The sequence below is a fragment of the Pan paniscus genome, chromosome 16 (genome assembly GCF_029289425.2).
Source record: "Pan paniscus chromosome 16, NHGRI_mPanPan1-v2.0_pri, whole genome shotgun sequence".
NCBI classification, from domain to species: Eukaryota; Metazoa; Chordata; class Mammalia; order Primates; family Hominidae; genus Pan; species Pan paniscus.
This window is the reverse complement of record NC_073265.2, coordinates 72,662,333-72,684,852: the sequence shown is the minus strand read 5'-3', so window position 1 is coordinate 72,684,852 and position 22,520 is coordinate 72,662,333.

The window sequence follows — 22,520 nt, the reverse complement described above, 5'->3', positions numbered from 1 at the left end:
TGCCTACTCCGGAGGACGCCCGCCGCCTGCTCTCTTTTGTTCTTGGCCCGGAGCTGCCTGCCGCAGCCCAGCCAATCACCACCCGGCCGCCCCCTTCCCCTCCCGTCCGTGCCACTCTGGGGGTTCTCCCCACTCGCGCCCCCCGCTCCCACGCCCACCTCCCGCTGACTCGACCCTCTCCTGGCTACCCCCAGCCAGCCACTTCCGCGGCTGCTCTCTGGTGAGTGGGGGACAAAGGCGCTCCAGGCCTAGGGGACGGCGGCGCGAGGGGACCCTCTGCTGGGCACCAAGCTGCCGGAAAGAGCACCGCTCCGGAGTCAGCGACCTTATTGGATTCTTGCCCCAGGTCTGCCCTTAACAATGCAGTGTGACCCACCTAGGGCGAGCTATTTAATCGGAGTCATGGGAGGTTTTCTCATTTGCTGAATGGCACAGACGGGATTCGAACCTGTATCCACATGAGTCCAAAGTCCATAAGCGGTTATGTTTCTCTCTGTGTGCGTTTCCTAGGCCTGCAGTGTTTGTGAAAAGGACTTGCACTGGCCGGTCACTTGTTTCCAATCCTGGCAACCTTTTGGACAACGTTTTTGAAATTAGCATCCCTTTCTGGAGATTTATGTACATATACAGTTCATTAGCTCTAGAACATGTTCATTTACCACCATTTTACTCTAAATTCCCTAGCTGGCTGCTTTCAAAGACATTTTGAGAGTAGGAATCTTCCTAACACTCTCTTTTGTGAGGAGTAAGTAGAATAATTCAAGGAATCGTTTGGAGTCTGTCCAATGAATGAATGCTGCTTCTTTAATCATGCTGTAACCCACCTCCTTTAAGGGGTCAGCTGGCATAGCTCCTAAATGCTGCTTTCTGTGGCCCTCACCTTGTCACACGGACAGTTCTCATTTGTGTCTGTTCTCTCTCCCTTTTACAGAAGCTACAGTTTTCCCCACCATCCGCCCCCCTCTCTGGCCTTGTAGAATGGTGTGTGTGTGTTTTAACTCCTGCTCTTGTTCTGTGGTGCTGGGCTTCCTATGATGGGGCTTTAAAGTCTCTAGATTTCCTGTGGATTGTTTACTTTGTTAGCAGTGCTTTTACATTACTTTACTAATGCATTTCCTTACTACTTGCATCTCATGATTTTTCTTTTTTTTTTTTTTTTTTGGTATTGACCTGTACTCACCTGTCCTACAGGTTCGTTTTTTTCCTCTTTTCTCACTGTGGAAGATGAGTCTAGGTCCTCTTTGCCTCAGTTGTAATGATCTGCTAACATCTCTCTCTCCTAGAACCTACCGTATGCAGCTGCCATGATGTCACACATTGCTCATGAAGCTGTAGAATGATTTCTGTATCCTCATATGTCAAACTCACATCCCTCTGACTAGCTGTCAAAGCCCTAGCTGTTGCCTGCTTGCCCCTACAGTCCAGCCTCCCTGTGGGCACGGGGTGGATATAGGGAAGAGGAGAGAAATGAGAGGGGAAAGGTTGTCAGTTGGAAGCCAACCAGGGGAGGGCAGTAAACAATGGAGGGATGCGATCACAGTTCAGGTTTAGACATTACTTTGGTGGCCAGCATGGGACTAGACTTGAGGGTGAGAGGCTTGGGGCAGGACCTGCATTGATATTCTCTCCCCAGGAGAGATAAGACAAGGGCTGAGACAGAGCTTGCTGATTCTTTGGGTGGTAGGTGGGTAGGAAGGAGGAAGAGTAGAAACTGATTCCCTGGTTTCTGGTTGGAGCAACAGGATGATTAGTTTTGACACTCACCAAGGTGCAGAAATCCATGAAGAATGGGCAGGTTTAGAGATGAGATCTTGAGTGGTTTGGGATGTGTTGAGATTCCATGGGCCATCCAGAGAGCTAGTTAGTGGGCAGCTAAATACACAGCTTAGAGAAAGTGGTCAAGACAGAATGTAGACTTTTGAGTGATATCAGTATATAAGTGGTCACTGAAACCATAACGGAGGATGCCCAGGAAACTGTAGAATGAGAAAAGCAGTGCCCAAGTTTGGAGCCAGGTAACACCAACATCTAAGGGTCAGGTAGAAGAAGAACGTAGTGTCATAGGAGCCAAGGAGTAAAAGATTTTCCAGAAGGAAGGAAATGTCTGGGTAGGTGCCACAAGGAGGTCAAGTGAGATATGGAAGGAGATAAGTCTGTTAAACCTGGTGATTGAGAAGTCACTGATGAAACAGTTGGGAACTGTTTCACTGAATGGTATTGGGAAGACACCAGAGTGGTGGATTGAGATGTGAGTAAGAGGTGAAAATGTGGAGGCAGTATAGACAACTCATTGCTCATTGCCAGCAGTGGAGAAGGAGTAGCAAGAAAGGATGAAGGAGCCAGGCATGGTGGAGTGCGCTTGTAGGATTTCTTGAGCCTGGGAGTTCGAAGCTGCTGTGAGCTGTGATCACACCACTGCACTCCAGCCTGGACAACAGAGACCTCATCTCTTAAAAAAACATGAAGGGAGAGTTATTCTGTTGTGATTTCTGGCTGGTTTTTATAGCTAGGAGAAATTTTAGTTTGTAATGAGGAGAAGTAGCCAGTAGAGTGCATAACTGATAGAGTTTGGTAATTTTGAGAAGGTGGAAATTTCTCCCAATCTAGGCTTTGGTTTCAGGTTTGCTCAGCACACATCATTTGCCTGACTCTCAATCTTTCATCTAACCAAGTCAGACTTAATAATACACCCACATGGGCTCCCTCTGGCTGGTCATCAGGAATCGCCTAATGCTCTTGGCTAAGAGCCCATCTGTCTCTGCAGCCAGGATGGATGCACACCACCTTGTCAACACATTGTGACTGGGGATGAAGCATTGCCCTGTGGCTTTCACTGCAGACAGAGCTTTCAGACTGGTTCTTCCACTTTATGCAAAGGACTAAGCTGTGGCTATTCCAGAACAACGCTCTACTCAAATATTTAACAGATAATATGTAACTCTTTAGAGATATAATTAGGACCATTAAAAGAGTCTGATGTATTTTATTTTAGTCAGTGTGGCCCCAGGAGCTGGTCTATTTGCTATATCAAAATAGCATACATTAATTTTACTTCTGAAACATAGAAGGAAATCCATTCACAAATGGTGATAATACCAACTTTCTTTGATCACTTTTTATTTCAGCATCCTCAAATCCCTGCAGGCTAGTACTTCTCCTTGCCTTTGGCTTCTTGATGTATTTTTGCCATCCTCTTCTCAATCATACACATATATGTATATTGTTGACGTGATCCTGTTGTCACTTTCTCCTTTCATATCTTCACTTAGCTTTCTAGTAAAACTCTAACAGTTCCTTCAAATCTTGCCCCCAAATTCACCCATTCCATAATGCTTCAATTGCCTAAAATCTGTTCCTTTGTCCAAGTTATATATGAGGTGATACATACAAGATACTTAGAACAGTGCCTGGCACATAGTAAATTCTCATTAAATGTTAGTCGATATTGTTATCTTTGTTGTTTACATGGTGTGGTGAAAAGAACTGTGGAAAGGGATTCAGGAAAATTTGGTGTTACACACACATACACACACACACGCACACACACACACACACACAGCATGTTAGAAGAGAGCTCCCTGGGCCTTGCATCAGAGTCCATTTCCATTACTTTTGCCACTAGAGGTATCTCTTAAATGTCTTTCACCCCAATCCCAGGGGACTGGTCTCACATTCCTTGAAAGAGAAAGGTCTGTAAGATATTGACACCCTCTTGAGAGTCAAATAAAAGAACTGTAACATACTACTTGTAGTGAGAGAGACAACTCCCATGTTGGTGTGAGCATCAGGGGCAGTTCTAAGTTGGTAAAAGGCACCATAGAGTCAACATGGGCCATGAGGGGAGAGGTCCAGGGTTAAATGTTGGGGTCAACCAGAATTGCCTGAGTAGGGATGGGTAACAGCAGCAACTGCACTTAGGTCACCAAGTAGAGATACAGATAGCACCTCAATCATAACCCCAGAAATGTTAATGGTCTTGGAAGGCACTGCTTGAGCTACCTGGGACCTTATTTGGGGATGGAAATAGGGATTGCTTTAGGTCCTAGGAATTCTCATGAGACTGTGTGCCTAAGGACTATTTCAGTTTAGGTTGTTTTCATTCTTACCCCTTCACTGTTGTGTTGCAGGCTGAGGAGCAAACTGGGTAATTTTACTGAATGACTAGCTAATTGGAGAGAGGGGGTTCAAGATGTAGAAGATATTAAAGGTTTGAAGAGTTTTGCAAGTTTGCCTACCATTTATGCTAGTATTGTTTCAATAGTAGTGTATATGCTGCTGAAGGGAGCATTAGATTACAATTATATTATTAGTTAGCATTCATTCATTTATTGAATAAGTATTTGTTGAGTATGGTTATGTGTCATCATTGTTCTAGATCTAGGACCCATGGGGAATAATGAAGGAATCAAAACTATGCCAAATGAAGTAGTGTTACAGGAGGCTAGGGTATCTATAGCTAACCGTCTGAAGGGCTACCATGTAGAGTGAACAATGTGGGAGACATGATACTTTGATAGTTTGAGGCTTAGACATGAAGAGGCCTAGTAGCTTTAATTTCACCCTCTTGAAGTGCTGACCTACTGTGTAAAGAATCATAAATACCTTGCTAGTATGGAAGAGGAGTGGGGCACATGGAGAGAGATAGGTCTTGGAGAATGAAAAATGAAAGAGAGGAGAGAGAGGCCCAGCCAGTCCCCAACTCTTCCAGTCTCTCTTGTTGACTGGAAGCCAGACATGTGAGCAAAACCATGTTGGATCCTCCAACCTCAGTTAAGCTATCCTAGCCAACACCATGTGGCAGAGACAAACTATCATCATTGAGCCTCACCCAAATCACAGACCATGAGCAAGTAAATAATGGCAGCTGTTTTAAGCCACAAAATTTGGGGCTGTTTTGTTATGTAGAAACAAACAACAGAAGCAGGGTTTAATAGCAGATTAGATACAGCTGAAGTGAGCTACTGATCTGGAAGATGGATCAAAAGGAAAGATATTCAGACAGAAGCTCAGAGGGAAAAAAAAGGGAGGAAAAAACAGAAAAGAACATAGTATACTCACACCAACTTTCTATTAGCTAGTATTTGTAAGTTAGTATTCTTTTTCTCTGAGATATGGTGAAAAATCTAATATGAAGTCCCAAAAGATGATGAGAGGGAGAGAATGGAATAGAAGCAGTATTTGAAGCAGTGATGGTCATGAATTTGCCAAAACTGATTAACAGTACAGCTATGGATTGAATATTTGTGTCCTCCCACCCCCGATTCATTTGTTGAAACTCTAATCGCCAGTGTGATGGTATTTGGAGGTGGGGCCTTTGGGAGGTAATTATGTCATGAAAATAGAGTTCTCATGATGAGGTTAGTGCCTTTATAAGAAGAGATACAAAAGAAGTTGCTTCTTTTTTCTTTTTTTGAGATGGAGTTTTGCTCTTTTTGCCCAGGCTGGAGAGCAATGGCATGATCTTGGCTCACTGCAACCTCCGCCTCCTGGGTTCAAGTGATTCTCCTGCCTCAGCCTCCCGAATAGCTGGGATTACAGGTGTGCACCACCACACCCAGCTAATTTTGTATTTTTAGTAGAGACGAGGTTTCACCTTATTGGCCAGGCTGGCCTTGAACTCCTGACCTCAGGTGATCTGCCCAACCTTGGCCTCCCTAAGTGCTGGGATTACAGGCATAGTCACTGTGTCAGGCCAAGAGCTTGCTTCTTTTCTCTGCCTTTACCCTATGAGGATACAGTGAGAAGATGGTGATTTGCAAACCAGGAACTGTGCCCTCACCAGACACCAGCTCTGCTGGTGCATTGATCTTGGATTTCCCAGCTTCCAGAACTGTTAGAAATAAATGCCTGTTTAAACCACTCAGTCTACAGTATTTTTGCTATAGCAGCCCAAATCAAATGAGACAGATATCAAGCCATAGATTAAACAGTATTTTGAACATCAATCATGACATATTTTTTAAAACCACTCCTAAGAACATAATAGTAGGCTGGATGTGGTGGCTCATGCTTATAATCTCAGCATTTTGGGAGGCCAAGGCAGGAAGATCACTTGAGCCCAGGAGTCTGAGACCAGCCTGGGCAGTATAATGAGCCCCTGTCTCTAACAAAAAAAAAAAACAACAAAATCCAGCAGTGGTGGCATGCACCTGTAGTCCCAGCTAATTGGGAGGCTAAGGTAGGAGGATCACGTCAGCCTGGGAGGTTGAGGCGGCAGTGAGCTGTGATTGTGCTACTGCACTTCAGCTTAGGTGACAGAGTGAGACCCTGTCTCAAACAAAACAAAACAAAACAAAACCCAGCAACCATAATAGTAAAATTGTTGAAACCCATAGACAATGAGAATATATAAAAAGAAGACCAAGGCAAAAACACATTATCTTCAAAGGTACAGCACAAAGAATGATAGCCGATTAATCAGCAGAAAGAAAATAACTAGCAACCTAAAATTCTAAAGCAAACTTCTTTCAAATAAAAGAGAAAGACAATTTTTAGACAAATATAAACCTAGAGAATTTATCAGCAGCAGACTTGCGCTAAATGAAAAACTAAAGGGAGCTAGTCAGGTGGAAAGAAAATGATCCCAGACAAACAGCAAGATGCAGGACAAAATGAAGAATGATAGAATAAATATTTGAGAAAATCTAAAGAAAAATAAACTATAAAATTACATAATGATCACTTACTTGGGTTATATATATGGGGAATTAAAAATTTACAAATAGGGTGTTTTTGTTGTTGTTGTTGTTTGAGACAGTCTCACTGCGTCACCCAGGCTGGAGTGCAGTGGCGCCATCTTGGCTCACTGCAACCTCTGCCTCCTGGGTTCAAGCAATTCTCCTGCCTCAGCCTCCCGAGTAGCTGAGATTACAGGCACACGCCACCATGCCCAGCTAATTTTTGTATTTTTAGTAGAGATGGGATTTCGCCACGTTGGCCAGGGCGGTCTCGAACTCCTGACCTCAGGTGATTGGCCCACCTCCACCTCCCAAAGTGCTGGGATTACAGGCTGTCCCCACTCAAGTAGTGAGATTGAGGTAAGTGAAATAAAAAGGTCTAAGGTCCCAGAATAATACAGAAAGTGACAAAAATATGAACATACTACATTTTAGTTTTTATTATTATTTTCAACTTTTGTTTTAGGTTCAGAGTTTATATGTGCGGGTTTGTTACATGAGTAAATTGTGTGTTGCTAAAGTTTGGTATATGAATGATCTCGTCACCCAAGTAGTGACTATAGTACATGGTAGGTAGTTTTCACCCCTTCCTTCCCCCTTCTCTTTTGGAGTCCCAGTGTCTATTGTTTCCATCTTTGTGTCCACATGTACTCAATGTTTAGCTCCCTCTTTTAAGTGAGAACATGCAGTATTTGGTTTTCTGTTTCTGTGTTAATTTGCATAGGATAATGGTCCCCAGCGGCATTCATGTTGCTGGAAGGACATGATTTTGTTCTTTTTTATGGCTGCATAGTATTCCTTGGTATATAGGTGCCACATTTTCTTTATCCAGTCCACCGCTGCTGGGCATCTAAATTGATTCTCTGTCTTTATTATTGTGAACAGTGGTGCAATGAACATACCAGTGCATGTGTCTTTCTGGTAGAACAAATTATTTTTCTTTGGGTATATACCCAGTAAGGGGATTGCTGGGTTGAGTTGTAGTTCTAATTTACTTGAGAAATCCCCAAACTGAACTAATTTACATTCCTCCCAACAGTGTATAAGCATTCCCTTTTCTCTTCAACATTGCCAACATCTATTGTTTTTTTGACCATTTAGTAATAGCCATTTTGATTGGTGTGAGATGTTATCTCACTGTGGTTTTGATTTGCATTTCTCTAATGATTAGTGATATTGAACATTTTAAAATATATTTGTTGGCCACATGTATGTCTTCTTTTGAGAAGTGTCTGTTCATGTCCTTGGCACATTTTTAAATGGGGTTGTTTTTTTTTCTTGTTAAGTTCCTTATAGATTCTGATATTAGATCTCTGTCAGATGCATAGTTTGTGAGTATTTTCTCCATTCTGTAGGTTGTCCGCTTACTCTGTTGATAGTTTCTTTTGCTGTGCAGAAACTCTTTAGTTTAATTAGGTCTCATTTGTCAATTTTTATTTTCATTGCATTTATTTTTGAGGACTTAGTCATAAATTATTTGCCTAGGCCTATGTCTAGAATGGTACTTCCCAGGTTTTCTTCTAGGATTTTTATAGTTTTAGGTCTTACATTTAGGTTCCTAGGTTTTCTCCTAGGATTTTTATAAGTTTTAGATCCTTTTGCCATAGACAAAACTAACTCTTGGGTTTTGTATATGGCAAAAGGATCTAAAACTTATAAAAGTTATATGGCAAAACAAACGGGTTGTTTCAGTCTTCTGCATGTGGTTAGCCAGTTATTCAAGCACCATTTATTGAATAGAGTGTCCTTTCCCCATTGCTTGTTATTGTTATTGTTGACTTTGTCAAAGATCAGATGGTTGTATTAATAGGTGTGCAGCTTTATTTATGGATTCTCTATCCTATTCCATTTGTGTATGCGTCTATTTTCGTGCCAGTACCATGATGTTTTGTTTACTGAATATTACGTTTTAATAAGTTAAAGATATATGTTGTGGTCTCTAAGATAACCAGTGGAAGAATAATAAAAGAATGCTCAACTAATGGAGTGATAACAAAATAAGAAAAAAACACATAATCCAAAGTGGCATGAAAGGGGAGAAGAAAGAACATGGAATAATTAATTAAATATGAAATAAATGGTCACATGATAGGGTTAAACCCAAATAAATCAGTGGCTACATTATAGGTAAATGGAAGATATAATCCAATTACAATTAAAAGATTGTCAGGCTGATTAAAAAGACAATTAACTTTATACTGTTTACAAGAGATATATCTTGAGTAACAATTTTGAAAGGTTGAAAGTAAAATGATGGAAAAATAAAAACTTTGGAAATACCGATAGAAAGTGGCTCTGCTAAATCAGATAAAGTAGACTTTATGGTATAAAGCATTACTACAAATCAGTGGTTCTCAACCAGGAGCGATTTTGCCCCCCAATGGACTTCTGGCAATGTCTAGAGATATTTTTGATTGTCACGACTTGTGGTGAGGATGCTACTACCATCTAATGGGTAGAGGACAAAGATGCTGCTAAACATTCTGCAGTACACAGGACAGCACCTCCCACCCAACAAAGAATTCTCCTGCCCGTGTCTTAAATGTCAATAGTGCACAGTTGAAAAATGCTGCTATAGATGAAGAAACATTACATAAAAATAAAAGGGTCAATTCACCAGAAAAAATAAAATAATTTATATACACTAATAAAATTACCTCAAAATATATAAAGCAAAAAACCTGACAGAATTAAAAGGGGAAAAGAAAAATTCAGTTATGGTGGGAGGTTTCAATACAGTTCTCTCAGGAACTGATAGAACAAGTAGACAAAAAATCAGTAAGAATATAGATGACTCAACACAAATAATAAATACAATCTTATTGATATATTTAGAATAAAGTACTAAACATCTACAGAATACACATTATTTTCAAATACACATGGAACATTTACCAAAATTGTCCATATGCTAGGCAATAGAGTAAGTCCTAGTAGCTTCCAAATTATTAAAATTAGGCATAGTATATTCTCTGACCACCGTGGAATCAAGCTAGAAATCAATAACAAAAAGAAAACTAGGGCCTGGCGCGGTGGCTCATGCCTGTAATCCCAGCACTTTGGGAGGCCAAGGCAAACAGATCACTTCAGGTCAGGAGTTTGTGACCAGCTTGGCCAACATGGTGAAACCCCATTTCTACTAAAACTACAAAAATTAGTCAGGCATGGGGGCGTGTGCTTGTAATCCCAGCTAACTTGGGAGGCTGAGGCAGGAGAATCGCTTGAACCCAGGAGGCAGAGGTTGCAGTGAGCTGAGATCGTGCCATTGCACTCCAGCCTGGGCAGCAGAGCAAGACTCCATCTCAAAAAAAAAAAAAGAAAAGAAAAAAAGAAAAGAAAGAAAAAAGAAAACTAGGAAATTCCCAAATATTTGGAAATTAAACAATATATTTATTGCCTAACTTAAGATAACCTATGAGTCAAGGAAGAAATCACAATGGGAATTAAAATATATTTTGAATTGAATAATATTGCAGCCAAAGCAATCCTAAGAAAAAAGAACAAGGCCGGGCACAGTGGCTCACGCCTGTAATTCCAGTACTTTGGGAGGCCGAGGTGGGCAGATCACAAGATCAGGAGTTCGAGACCATCCTGGCTAACATGGTGAAACCCCATCTCTACTAAAAATACAAAAAAAATTAGCCGGTTGTGGTGGCGTGCACCTGTAGTCCCAGCTACTCGGGAGGCTGAGGCAGGAGAATCGCTTGAACCCAGGAGGTGGAGGTTGCAGTGAGCCAAGATTGCGCCACTGCACTCCAACCTGGTGACAGAGCAAGACTCCGTATCAAGAAAAGAAAAAAAGAACAAAGCCAGAGGCATCACATCACCTGACTTCAAACAATGCTACAATTCTGCAGTAACCAAAGCACCATGGTGCTGGTACAAAAAATAGAAACATACACCAGTGGAACAGAACAGAGAACACAGAAATAAGGTCACACACCTACAACCAACTGATCTTTGACAAAGTCAACAAAAATAAACAATGGGGAAAGGACACCCTATTCATAAATGGTACTGGGGAAACTGGCTAACCATATGCAGAAGAATGAAAGTCAACCCCTACCTCTCACTGTATACAAAAATTAATTCAAGATGGAGTAAAGACTTAAATGTAAGACCTAAAACTATAAAAATCCTAGAAGAAAACCTAGGAACTACTATTCTGGACATTGGCCTTGGCAAATAATTTATAACTAAGTCCTCAAAAGCAAATGCAGTAAAAACAAAAAATTTGACAAGTGGGACCTAATTAAAGAGCTTCTGCACAGGAAAAGAAGCTATCAACAGAGTAAACAGACACCTACAGAATGGAGAAAATATTCATGAACTATGCATCTGACAAAGGTCTAATATCCAGAGTCTATAGGGAACTTAAACAATTCAACAAGAAAAAAACAACCCCATTAAAAAATGGGCAAAGGACATGTCTCAAAAAAAGACATGAGGCCAGAAACATATGAAACAATGCTTATCATCACTAGTCATCAGAGAAATGCAAACCAAAACCACAATGAGACACCATATCACACCAGTCAGAATGGCTATTATTAAAAAGTCAAAAAACAATAGATGTTGGCAATGTTGCAGAGAAAAGGGAATGCTTATAGGTGGGACTATAAGTTAGTCCATCCCCTGTGGAAAGCAATTTGGAGATTCCTCAAGTGACTAAAAATAGAACTACCATTTAATTCGGCAATCTCTTCACTGGTTATATACCCAAAGGAAAATAAATCATTCTACCAAAAAGATACCTGCACTCTCATGTTTATCGCAGCAGTATACACAACAGTAAAGGCATAGAATCAACCTAGGTCACCATCAACAGTAGATTGGATAAAGAAAATATGATACATATACACAGAATAGTATGGATCCATAAAAAAGAACAAAATTATGTCATCTACAGCAACATGAATGTAGCTGGAGGCCATTATCCTAAGTGAATTAATGCAGAAACAGAAAATCAAATACCATAAATTCTCACTTATAAGTAGGAGTTAAACATTGGGTACACACAGGCATAAAGATGGGAAAAATAGACTCTGGGGACTGGAAAACGGGGAAGGGAGGGAACAGGGCAAGGGTTGAAAAACTACCTATTGGGTACTATGTTCACTATTTGGGTATCAGGTTCAATTGAATCCCAAACTTCAGAATCATACAATATATCCATGTAAAAAAACCCTGCACAGGTACCCCTAAAACTAAAATTTAAAAAAGGAAAAAATAATAAATTGATCTCAAATACAATTTGTGTGTAGCTTTAAAAAATGAATAATATTTGGAACACAATGTATCTAAACTTGGGGGATGAGCTAAAGCTGTTTAGGGAATCATAAATACATATATTAGAAAAAAAGGATGAAGAACAGAAAGTTAAACCTTACAAAGGAGAAGGAAAGAATGAAGAGCAGAAATTAATAAACAATAAAAATATTTCAAAGAGAGAATCAAAAATGCCCGAAGTTGGTTTATAAAAAAAAATAAATTGGACAAGCCTCTGTCAAGTCTGATCAAAAGAAGTACAGAAAGCACACATAACAAATATGAAGGGTGAAAAAGGGCACGTCATTTCAAATCTTACAGATATTTAAAATAACAAAAAGGCCATTGTGGATAATTTTAAGTTTTGAGTTTCATTAAAAATTTTAAGTTTCATTTGAAAATATACATGAAATGGACAAGAAAACACATCTTAACTAAATTGACATAAGAAGAAAGAGAAATGTGAACAGTCCTAAAGCTACTAAAGAGATAGGTTTTGGCTGGGTGCAGTGGCTCACATCTGTAGTCCCAGCACCCTGGGAGGCCAAGGTGGGAGGATCACTTGAGCCTAGGAGTTTGAGACCATCCTGGGCAATATAGTGAGACCCTGTCTCTATAAAAAAATTTAAAAAGATAACCAGGTGTGGTGATGTACGCCTGTGTTCCCAGCTACTTGGGAAGCTGAGGCAGAAGGATCACTTGAGCTCAGGAGTTTGAGGCTGCAGTGAGTGAGACCTGTTCTCTTAAAAAGAAAGGAAAGTAAATTTCATCCATAATAAAAAAAATACTCTTCCAAAGAAAATTCCAGGCCCAGATGGCTTCACTAGTAAGTCATAACATTTTAGGAAGAAATAATGCCAATATCACACAAACTCAGAGAATAGAAAAAGAGGGAATACTCCCTGACTTGTTTTATGAGGCTAGCACAATCTTAATACTAAAACATGACAAGTAAAACACAAGAAGGGAAAATACCAATCTCTCTCATAACATAGATTTAAAGAATCTCCACCAAAATATAAGCTAGCCAAATTCTGGTATACATAAAAAAGATAACATATGGAAAAATTGAATATAATCTAGAAGTTAACATTTAGGAAACAATCAGTGTCATTTACCACATTAATAGATAAAGGGAGAAAAATCTCATGATTAGACATTAAGGAAAAGTGATAAAATGAAGCATACATTAAAAAAACAGTAAACTAGGAATAGATGGGAATTTTCTTAATAAAATAAAGGGTATCTACAAAAACAACATACTTAATGGTGAAATGCTGAAACATTTCTCTAGGCTTGTGAACAAGACAAGGATATCTGCTATCACCTGTTCTATTCAAGATTGTATTAGAGTTCTTAGCCTGGAAAATAAGGTAAGAAAAAAGTGTTCAGATTGGAAAATAATAAGTACACCATTATTTACAGATGACATGATTATGTATATAAGACTAAATGATTATAGTTAAGCTATTGCAATCAACAGGTAAATTCAGCAAGTTCATAGGCCAAAAGGTCAGTATAAAAAAATCAATTGTGGAGGTTCCAAGATGGCCAAATAGGAACAGTTCCAGTCTACAGCTCCCAGCATGAGCGACACAGAAGATGGGTGATTTCTGCATTTCCAACTGAGGTACCAGGTTCGTCTCACTGGGGCTTGTCAGACAGTGGGTGCAGGACAGTGGGTGCAGCCCACCGACTGAGAGCCAAAGCAGGGCGAGGCATCGCCTCACCCGGGAAAAACAAGGGGTCAGGGAATTCCCTTTCCTAGCCAATGGAAGCTGTGACAGACAGCACCTGGAAAATCAGGTCACTCCCACCCTAATACTGTGCTTTTCCAATAGTCTTAGCAAACGGCACACCAGGAGATTATATCCTGTGTCTAGCTCGGAGGGTCCCATGCCCACAGAGCCTTGCTCGTTGCTAGCACAGCAGTCTGAGATCGAACTGCAAGGTGGCAGCGAGGCTGGGGGAGGGGCGTCCGCCATTGCTGAGGCTTCAGTAGGTAAACAAAGAGGCCGGGAAGCTCGAAGTGGGTGGAGCCCACCACAGCACAAGGAGGCCTACCTGTCTCTGTAGACTTCACCTCTGGGGGCAGGGCATAGCTGAACAAAAGGCAGCAGAAACTTCTGCAGACTTAAATGTCCCTGTCTGACAGCTTTGAAGAGAGTAGTGGTTCTCCCAGCACGGAGTTTGAGATCTGAGAACAGACAGACTGCCTCCTCAAGTGGGTCCCTGACCCCCAAGTAGCCTAACTGGGAGGCATCTCCCAGTAGGGGCTGACTGACACCTCACACGGCTGGGTGCCCCTCTGAGATGAAGCTTCTAGAGGAACGATCAGGCAGCAACATTTGCTGTTCCGCAGTATTCGCTGTTCTGCAGCCTCTGCTGGTGACACCCAGGAAAACAGGGTCTGGAGTGGACCTCCAGCAAACTCCAGCAGACCTGCAGCTGAGGGTCCTGTCTGTTAGAAGGAAAACTAACAGAAAGGACATCCACACCAAAACCCCATCTGTACGTCACCATCATCAAAGACCAAAGGTAGATAAAACCACAAAGATGGGGAGAAACCAGAATAGAAAAGGTGACAATTCTAAAAATCAGAGTGCCTCTTCTCCTCCAAAGGAATGCAGCTGCTCGCCAGTAACAGAAGAAAGCTGGACAGAGAATGACTTTGAGAAGTTGAGAGAAGAAGGCTTCAGACAATCAAACTTCTCCGAGCTAAAGGAGGATGTTTGAACCCATCGCAAAGAAGCTAAAAACCTTGAAAAAAGATTAGATGAATGGCTAACTAGAATAACCAGTGTAGAGAAGTCCTTAAATGACCTGATGGAGCTGAAAACCATGGCACGAAAACTACGTGACACATGCACAAGCTTCAGTAGCCGATTCAATCAAGTGGAAGAGAGGGTATCAGTGTTTGAAGATCAAATGAATGAAATGAAGTGAGAAGAGAAGCTTAGAGAAAAAAAGGTAAAAAGAAATGAACAAAGCCTCCAAGAAATATGGGACTATGTGAAAAGACCAAATCTGTGTGTGATTGGTGTACCTGAAAGTGATGGGGAGAATGGAACCAAGTTGGAAAACACTCTGCAGGATATTATCCAGGAGAACTTGCCCAACCTAGAAAGGCAGGCCAACATTCAAATTCAGGAAATACAGAGAACGCCACAAAGATACTCCTCAAGAAGAGCAACTCCAAGACACATAATTGTCAGATTCACCAAAGTTGAAATGAAGGAAAAAATGTTAAGGGCAGCCAGAGAGAAAGGTTGGGTTACCCACAAAGGGAAGCCCATCAGACTAACAGCGGATCTCTCAGCAGAAACTCTACAAGCCAGAAGAGAGTGGGGGCCAAAATTCAGCATTCTTAAAGAAAGAATTTTCAACCCAGAATTTCATATCCAGCCAAACTAAGCTTCATAAGTGAAGGAGAAATAAAATCCTTTACAGACAAGCAAATGCTGAGAGATTTTGTCACCACCAGGCCTGCCCTAAAAGAGCTCCTGAAGGAAGCATTAAACATGGAAAGGAACAACCAGTACCAGCCACTGCAAAAACATGCCAAATTGTAAAGACCATCAAGGCTAGGAAGAAACTGCATCAACTGACGAGTAAAATCACCAGCTAACATCATAATGACAGGATCAAATTCACACACAACAATATTAACCTTAAATGTAAATGGGCTAAATGCCCCAATTAAAAGACACAGACTGGCAAATTGGATAAAGAGTCAAGACCCATCTCACATGCAGAGACACACATAGGCTCAAAATAAAGGGGTGGAGGAAGATCTGCCAAGCAAATGGAAAACAAAAAAAAGCAGGGGATGCAATCCTAGTCTCTGATAAAACAGACTTTAAACCAACAAAGATCAAAAGAGACAAAGAAGGCTATTACATAATGGTAAAGGGATCAATTCAACAAGAAGAGCTAACTATCCTAAATATATATGCATCCAACAAAGGAGCACCCAGATTCATAAGGCAAGTCCTTAGAGACCTACAAAGAGACTTAGGCTCCCACACAGTAATAATGGGAGACTTTAACACCCCACTGTCAACATTAGACAGATCAACAAGACAGAAAGTTAACAAGGACATCCAGGAATTGAACTCAGCTCTGCACCAAGTGGACCTAATAGACATCTACAGAATGCTTCACCCCAAATCAACAGAATATACATTCTTCTCAGCACCACATCACACTTATTCCAAAATTGACCACATAGTTGGAAGTAAAGCACTCCTCAGCAAATGTAAAAGAACAGAAATTATAACAAACTGTCTCTCAGACCACAGTGCAATCAAACTAGAACTCAGGATTAAGAAACTCACTCAAAACTGCTCAACTACATGGAAACTGAACAACCTACTCCTGAATTACTGAGTACATAACGAAAAGAAGGCAGAAATAAAGATGTTCTTTGAAACCAGTGAGAACAAAGACACAACATACCAGAATCTCTGGGACACGTTTAAAGCGGTGTGTAGAGGGAAATTCATAGCACTAAACGCTCACAAGAGAAAGCAGGAAAGATCTAAAATTGACACCCTAAAATCACAATTAAAAGAACTAGAGAAGCAAGAGCAAACACATTCAAAACCTCGCAGAAGGCAAGAAATAACTAAGATCAGAGCAGAAATGAAGGAGACAGAGACAAAAAACCCTTCGAAAAATCAATGAATCCAGGAGCTGGTTTTTTGAAAAGATCAACAAAATTGATAAACCACTAGCAAGACTAATAAAGAAGAAAAGAGAGAAGAATCAAATAGATGCAATAAAAAATGATAACGAGGTTACCACCACCGATCCCACAGAAATACCAACTACCATCAGAGAATACTATAAACACCTCTATGCAAATAAACTAGAAAATCTAGAAGAAATGGATAAATTCCTGGACACATACACCCTCCCAAGACTAAACCAGAAAGAAGTTGAATCCCTGAATAGACCAATAACAGGCTCTGAAATTGAGGCAATAATTAATAGCCTACCCACCAAAAAAAGTCCAGGACCAGAAGGATTCACAGCCGAATTCTACCAGAGGTATAAAGAGGAGCTGGTACCATTCCTTCTGAAACTATTCCAATTGATAGAAAAATAGGGAATCCTCCCTAACTCATTTTATGAGGCCAGCATCATCCTGATATCAAAGCCTGGCAGAGACACAACAAAAAAAGAGAATTTTAGACCAATATCCCTGATGAACATCAATGCAAAAATCCTCAATAAAATACTGGCAAACCACATCCAGCAGCACATCAAAAAGCTTATCCACCAAGATCAAGTGAGCTTCATCCCTGGGATGCAAGGCTGGTTAAACATACGCAAATCAATAAACATAATCCATCATTTAAACAGAACCAAAGACAAAAACCACAAGATTATCTCAATAGATGCAGAAAAGCGCAGTATTAGGGTGGGAGTGTCCTGATTTTCCAGGTACTGTCTGTCACAGCTTCCCTTGGCTAGAAAAGGGAATTCCCTGACCCCTTGCACTTCCGAGGTGAGGCAATGCCCCACCCTGCTTCGTGGGCTGCACCTACTGTCTGACAATCCCCAGTGAGATGAACCCGGTACCTCAGTTGGAAATGCAGAAATCACCCGTCTTCTACGTCGCTCACGCTGAATGCTGCAGACTGGAGCTCTTCCTGTTCAGCCATCTTGGAACCTCCCCAGCTCCACGTTTAGCTGTAGTACTTTGATAGTTTCATTTTTAAATACAAGTTTTGATTTCTTTAGAATTGTTTTTTGGTGGCGAGAGCGTATGGATATAACTCCTCTACTTTCCAATAGTTAGGCCATTGTACAGTTTCAATTATTAAGTCATCTCCCCACTGATCTGAAATACTGTTTATCATATCCCAGATTCCTATCTATTCTTGGGTTTATTTCTGTACTCTTAATTCTCCTCCATTGATTTATCTATTCCTGTACCAATGTTACTCTTCTATTTCTGGATATCTGGGACATTTTTGTGTGTGTGTGTGTTTTTTAGAATAATTTTGCAAACATTTTCAACTTAAATAAAAAAGTGAATGAATATTCATTGATTTTTTTATTACACCACATTTATGAAATTGAGCATCTCTATCTAAGATTAAATCTGTCTTTGTATTGGTTCATGTCTATTTTAAGTTTTTTTTCTTTTCTTTTCTTTTTTATTTTTTGAGACAGAGTCTCACTCTGTCACCTAGGCTGGAGTGCAGTGACGCGATCTCAGTTCACTGCAACCTCTGCCTCTTGGGCTCAAGCAATCCTCCCACCTCAACTTCCTGAGTAGCTGGGATTACAAGCACCCACCACCACACCCGGCTAATTTTTCTATTTTTAGTAGAGATGGGTTTTGCCATGTTGGCCAGGCTGGTCTCCAACTCCTGGCCTCAAGTGATCTGCCCACCTCGGCCTCCCAAAGTGCTGGGATTACAGGCATGAGCCACTACGCTTTGCCATATTTTATGCTGTTTTTTGATAGGTTTTAAAGATTTTATTTATTTACATCCATATGATAGATGTATGCTTAGCTTATATAGGTCCTATATATTCACTTTATTCCTAGGATTTTCAAAAACCAGGTATAACTGACATTCAACAAACTGTACATATTTAAGGTATAGAATTTGATAAGTTTTGACAGATGTATGTAACTATGAAAGCACCAACATAGTTAATATGGTGATATACTCATAATACACAAAAGTTTCTAATACTCCTTTGTAATCACCAGTTCCCCAAGCAAACACTGATCTACTCTGTCACTATAGATTAGTTTGCATTTTTTAGAATTTCATGTAAATGGAATCATACAACATGTACTCTTTTTGTCTGACTTCTTTTACTCGACATAATTATTTTGAGATTCATTCATGTTGTTCTGCGTATCCATCATTCACTTTTTTTCATTGCTGAACTGTATTCCATTGTACGAATATGCCACAATTTGTTTATCCATTCAGCTGCTGAAGGACTTAGGGTGGTATCTAGTTTTTGGCTATTAAAAATAAAGCTGCTATGAATATTTCTATATAAATATTTGCATGGACATGTGCTTTCTTTTCTATTTGGCAAATCCCTAGAAGTGAAATGTTTGGGTCATGCGATAGATATATGCTTACCTTATTAAGAACTGCCAAGCTGGCTGGACACGGTGGCTCACGCCTGTAATACCATCACTTTAGGAGGCTGAGGCGGGCGGATCACGAGGTCAGGAGATAGAGACCATCCTGGCTAATCCGGTGAAACCCTGTCTCTACTAAAAATACAAAAATTAGCCAGGTGTGGTGGCACGTGCCTGTAGTCCTAGCTACTCAGGAGGCTGAGGTAAGAGAATCGCTTGAACCTGAGAGGCAGAGGTTGCAGTGAGCCAAGATTGCACCATTGCACTCCAGCCTGGGCGACAGAGCAAGACTCTGTCTCAAAAAAAAAAAAAGAACTGCCAAGCTATATTGCACAGTGGCTGTAATCATTTTATATTCCTATCAGCAATGTGTAAGATTGTTTTGGATCCTGCTTTTTAGTTTTACTGTATTATTAAAACACAATGGAGTCAGATTTTATTCTACATTTTGGAATTTATGTAGGTTTTCTTTATGGCCTTACAAAAGATTGATTTTTATAAATGTGTTGGTACTTGAAAGTATTCACTATGCTCAGGATATAGAATTCAACCTTATTGATTATATAATTCAGAGCCTTTATAGGCCTACTTATTTTTTGTCTATTGTGTCTATCATGTGCAGAGTAAATGAATTATAGTCTCTTACTGCTATTATGTTTTTGGCAATTTCTTCTTATTATTTTCTGCAGTTTTGTCTTATGAATTTTATTTATTGCAGAAAGATTCATGACTGCTATTACTTCACTGTGGATTGTTCCCTTTAACATTTTAAAGTCTCTCTCTGTTTTGCAAACTACTTTTAAAATTTAATTTAACCTTACCCAATTTTAATATTACTATCCTTGTATTCTTTTGGCTAAGTTTTTAAAGATTTTTATTATGGAAATTTTCAAACGTGCAAAAATATGAAAAGAAACCAGTATAATGGATATACATTGTATTATACAGTTTTAGCAAATATCAACTGTTGGACAATCTTGTTTGTATTCTGTACACATCCTTTATACCTAGGTTACTTTGAAGCAAATCCCTGATATTATATAATTTCATCTGTAAATATTTCAGTGTGTATCTCTAAAAGATAAAGACCCTTAACAATAACTACAATACCATTATCATCCTTAAAATTGACAATAATTCCCTAACATCATTCAGTAAAATAGCCAGAGTTCAAATTCACCTAATTATTTTATAAATTTGTTAATGGTCTTTTCATTCAAATCATGAGCTAGTTAAAGCCCATACGTAGTAATTATGTAATTTAAACTATAGGCTTTCCACTTCATTTATTTCTTTTCCTTGCAATGCATTTGTCAGAGATCAGATTATTTCTCTGCAGTTTCCCATTGCCTTGATTTTGAAGAGTTCATCCCCGTGGTGGTGTTGCCCCTTGTTGCCTGGGCAACAAGAGTGAAACTCCATTTCAAAAAATAATAATAATAATAATTGCAGAATAATGAGTTGTTTCTCTAGTATTCACCAAAGATAACTACTAATTTCTCTCTTTTTCTTGTGTTATTATAGGAATGCATGGATTTAGAATGTTTGATAGATTTCAATCCATTGAAATCATCATTTTTATTTATTTATTTTTTATCAGAATGAATTACTTTTTGAGTCATCTTTTTTATAGGTTATTGGGATGCAGGTGGTATTTGGTTACATGAATAAGTTTTTTAGTGATGATTTGTGAGATTTTGGTTCATGCATCACCTGAGCAGTGTACACTGCACCCTATTTGTAGTCTTTTATCCTTTGCTCCTCTCACCCTTCTCCCCAAGTCCCTAAAGTCCATTGTATCATTCTTATGCTTTGCATCCTCATAGCTTAGCTCCCACATATCAGTGAGAACATACGATGTTTGATTTTCTATTCTTGAGTTACTTCACTTAGAATAATAGTCTCCAATCTCATTCAGGTTGCTGAAATGCCATTAATTCATTCCTTTTTATGGCAGTAGTATTCCATCATATATGTGTGTATATATATGGTGTATATATATATGGTATATAGTGTATATATACACTATACTACATATGATATATATACTATATACGACTATATATACTATATATAGTATATACATACACTACTATATATACTATATATGGTATATAGTATATATACACACTACTATATATACTATATATGGTATATAGTATATATACACACTACTATATATACTATATATGGTATATAGTATATATACACACTACTATACATACTATATATGGTATATAGTATATATACACACTACTATACATACTATATATGGTATATAGTATATATACACACTACTGTATATACTATATATGGTATATAGTATATATACACACTACTATACATACTATATATGGTATATAGTATATATACACACTACTGTATATACTATATATGGTATATAGTATATATATACACTACTGTATATACTATGTATGGCATATAGTATATATATACACTACTATATATACTATGTATGGTATATAGTATATATATACTATATACTATATATGGTATATAGCATATATATACTATATACTATATATGGTATATAGTATATATACACTACTATATATACTATATATGGTATATAGTATATATATACACTACTATATATACTATATACCGTATATAGTATATATATACACTACTATATATACTATATACGGTATATAGTATATATATACACTACTATATATACTATATACGGTATATGGTATATATACACTACTATATATACTATATACCGTATATAGTATATATACACTACTATATATACTATATATGGTATATAGTATATATACACTACTATATATACTATATACAGTATATAGCATATATAATATATATACTATATACAGTATATAGCATATATAATATATATACTATATACTATATACGCTATATACCGTATATAGCATATATACTATATATACTATATACCATATATAGCATATATACTATATATACTATATACCGTATATAGCATATATACTATATATACTATATATGCTGTATATAGTATATATACTATATACCTTATATATACTATATATAGTATATATACTATGTATACAGTATATACAGTATATATACTGTATATACAGTATATATACTATATATACAGCATATACAGTATATATACTGTATATACAGTATATATACCTTATATATACTGTATATATACCTTATATATACAGTATATATACCTTATATATACAGTATATATACCTTATATATACAGTATATATACTATATATAGTATACAGTATATATACTATATATACTGTATACAGTATATATACTATGTATACAGTATATATACTATATACAGTATATATACTATATATACTGTATATACAGTATATATACTATGTATACAGTATATATACTATATATACAGTATATATACTATGTATACAGTATATATACTATATATACTGTATATATAC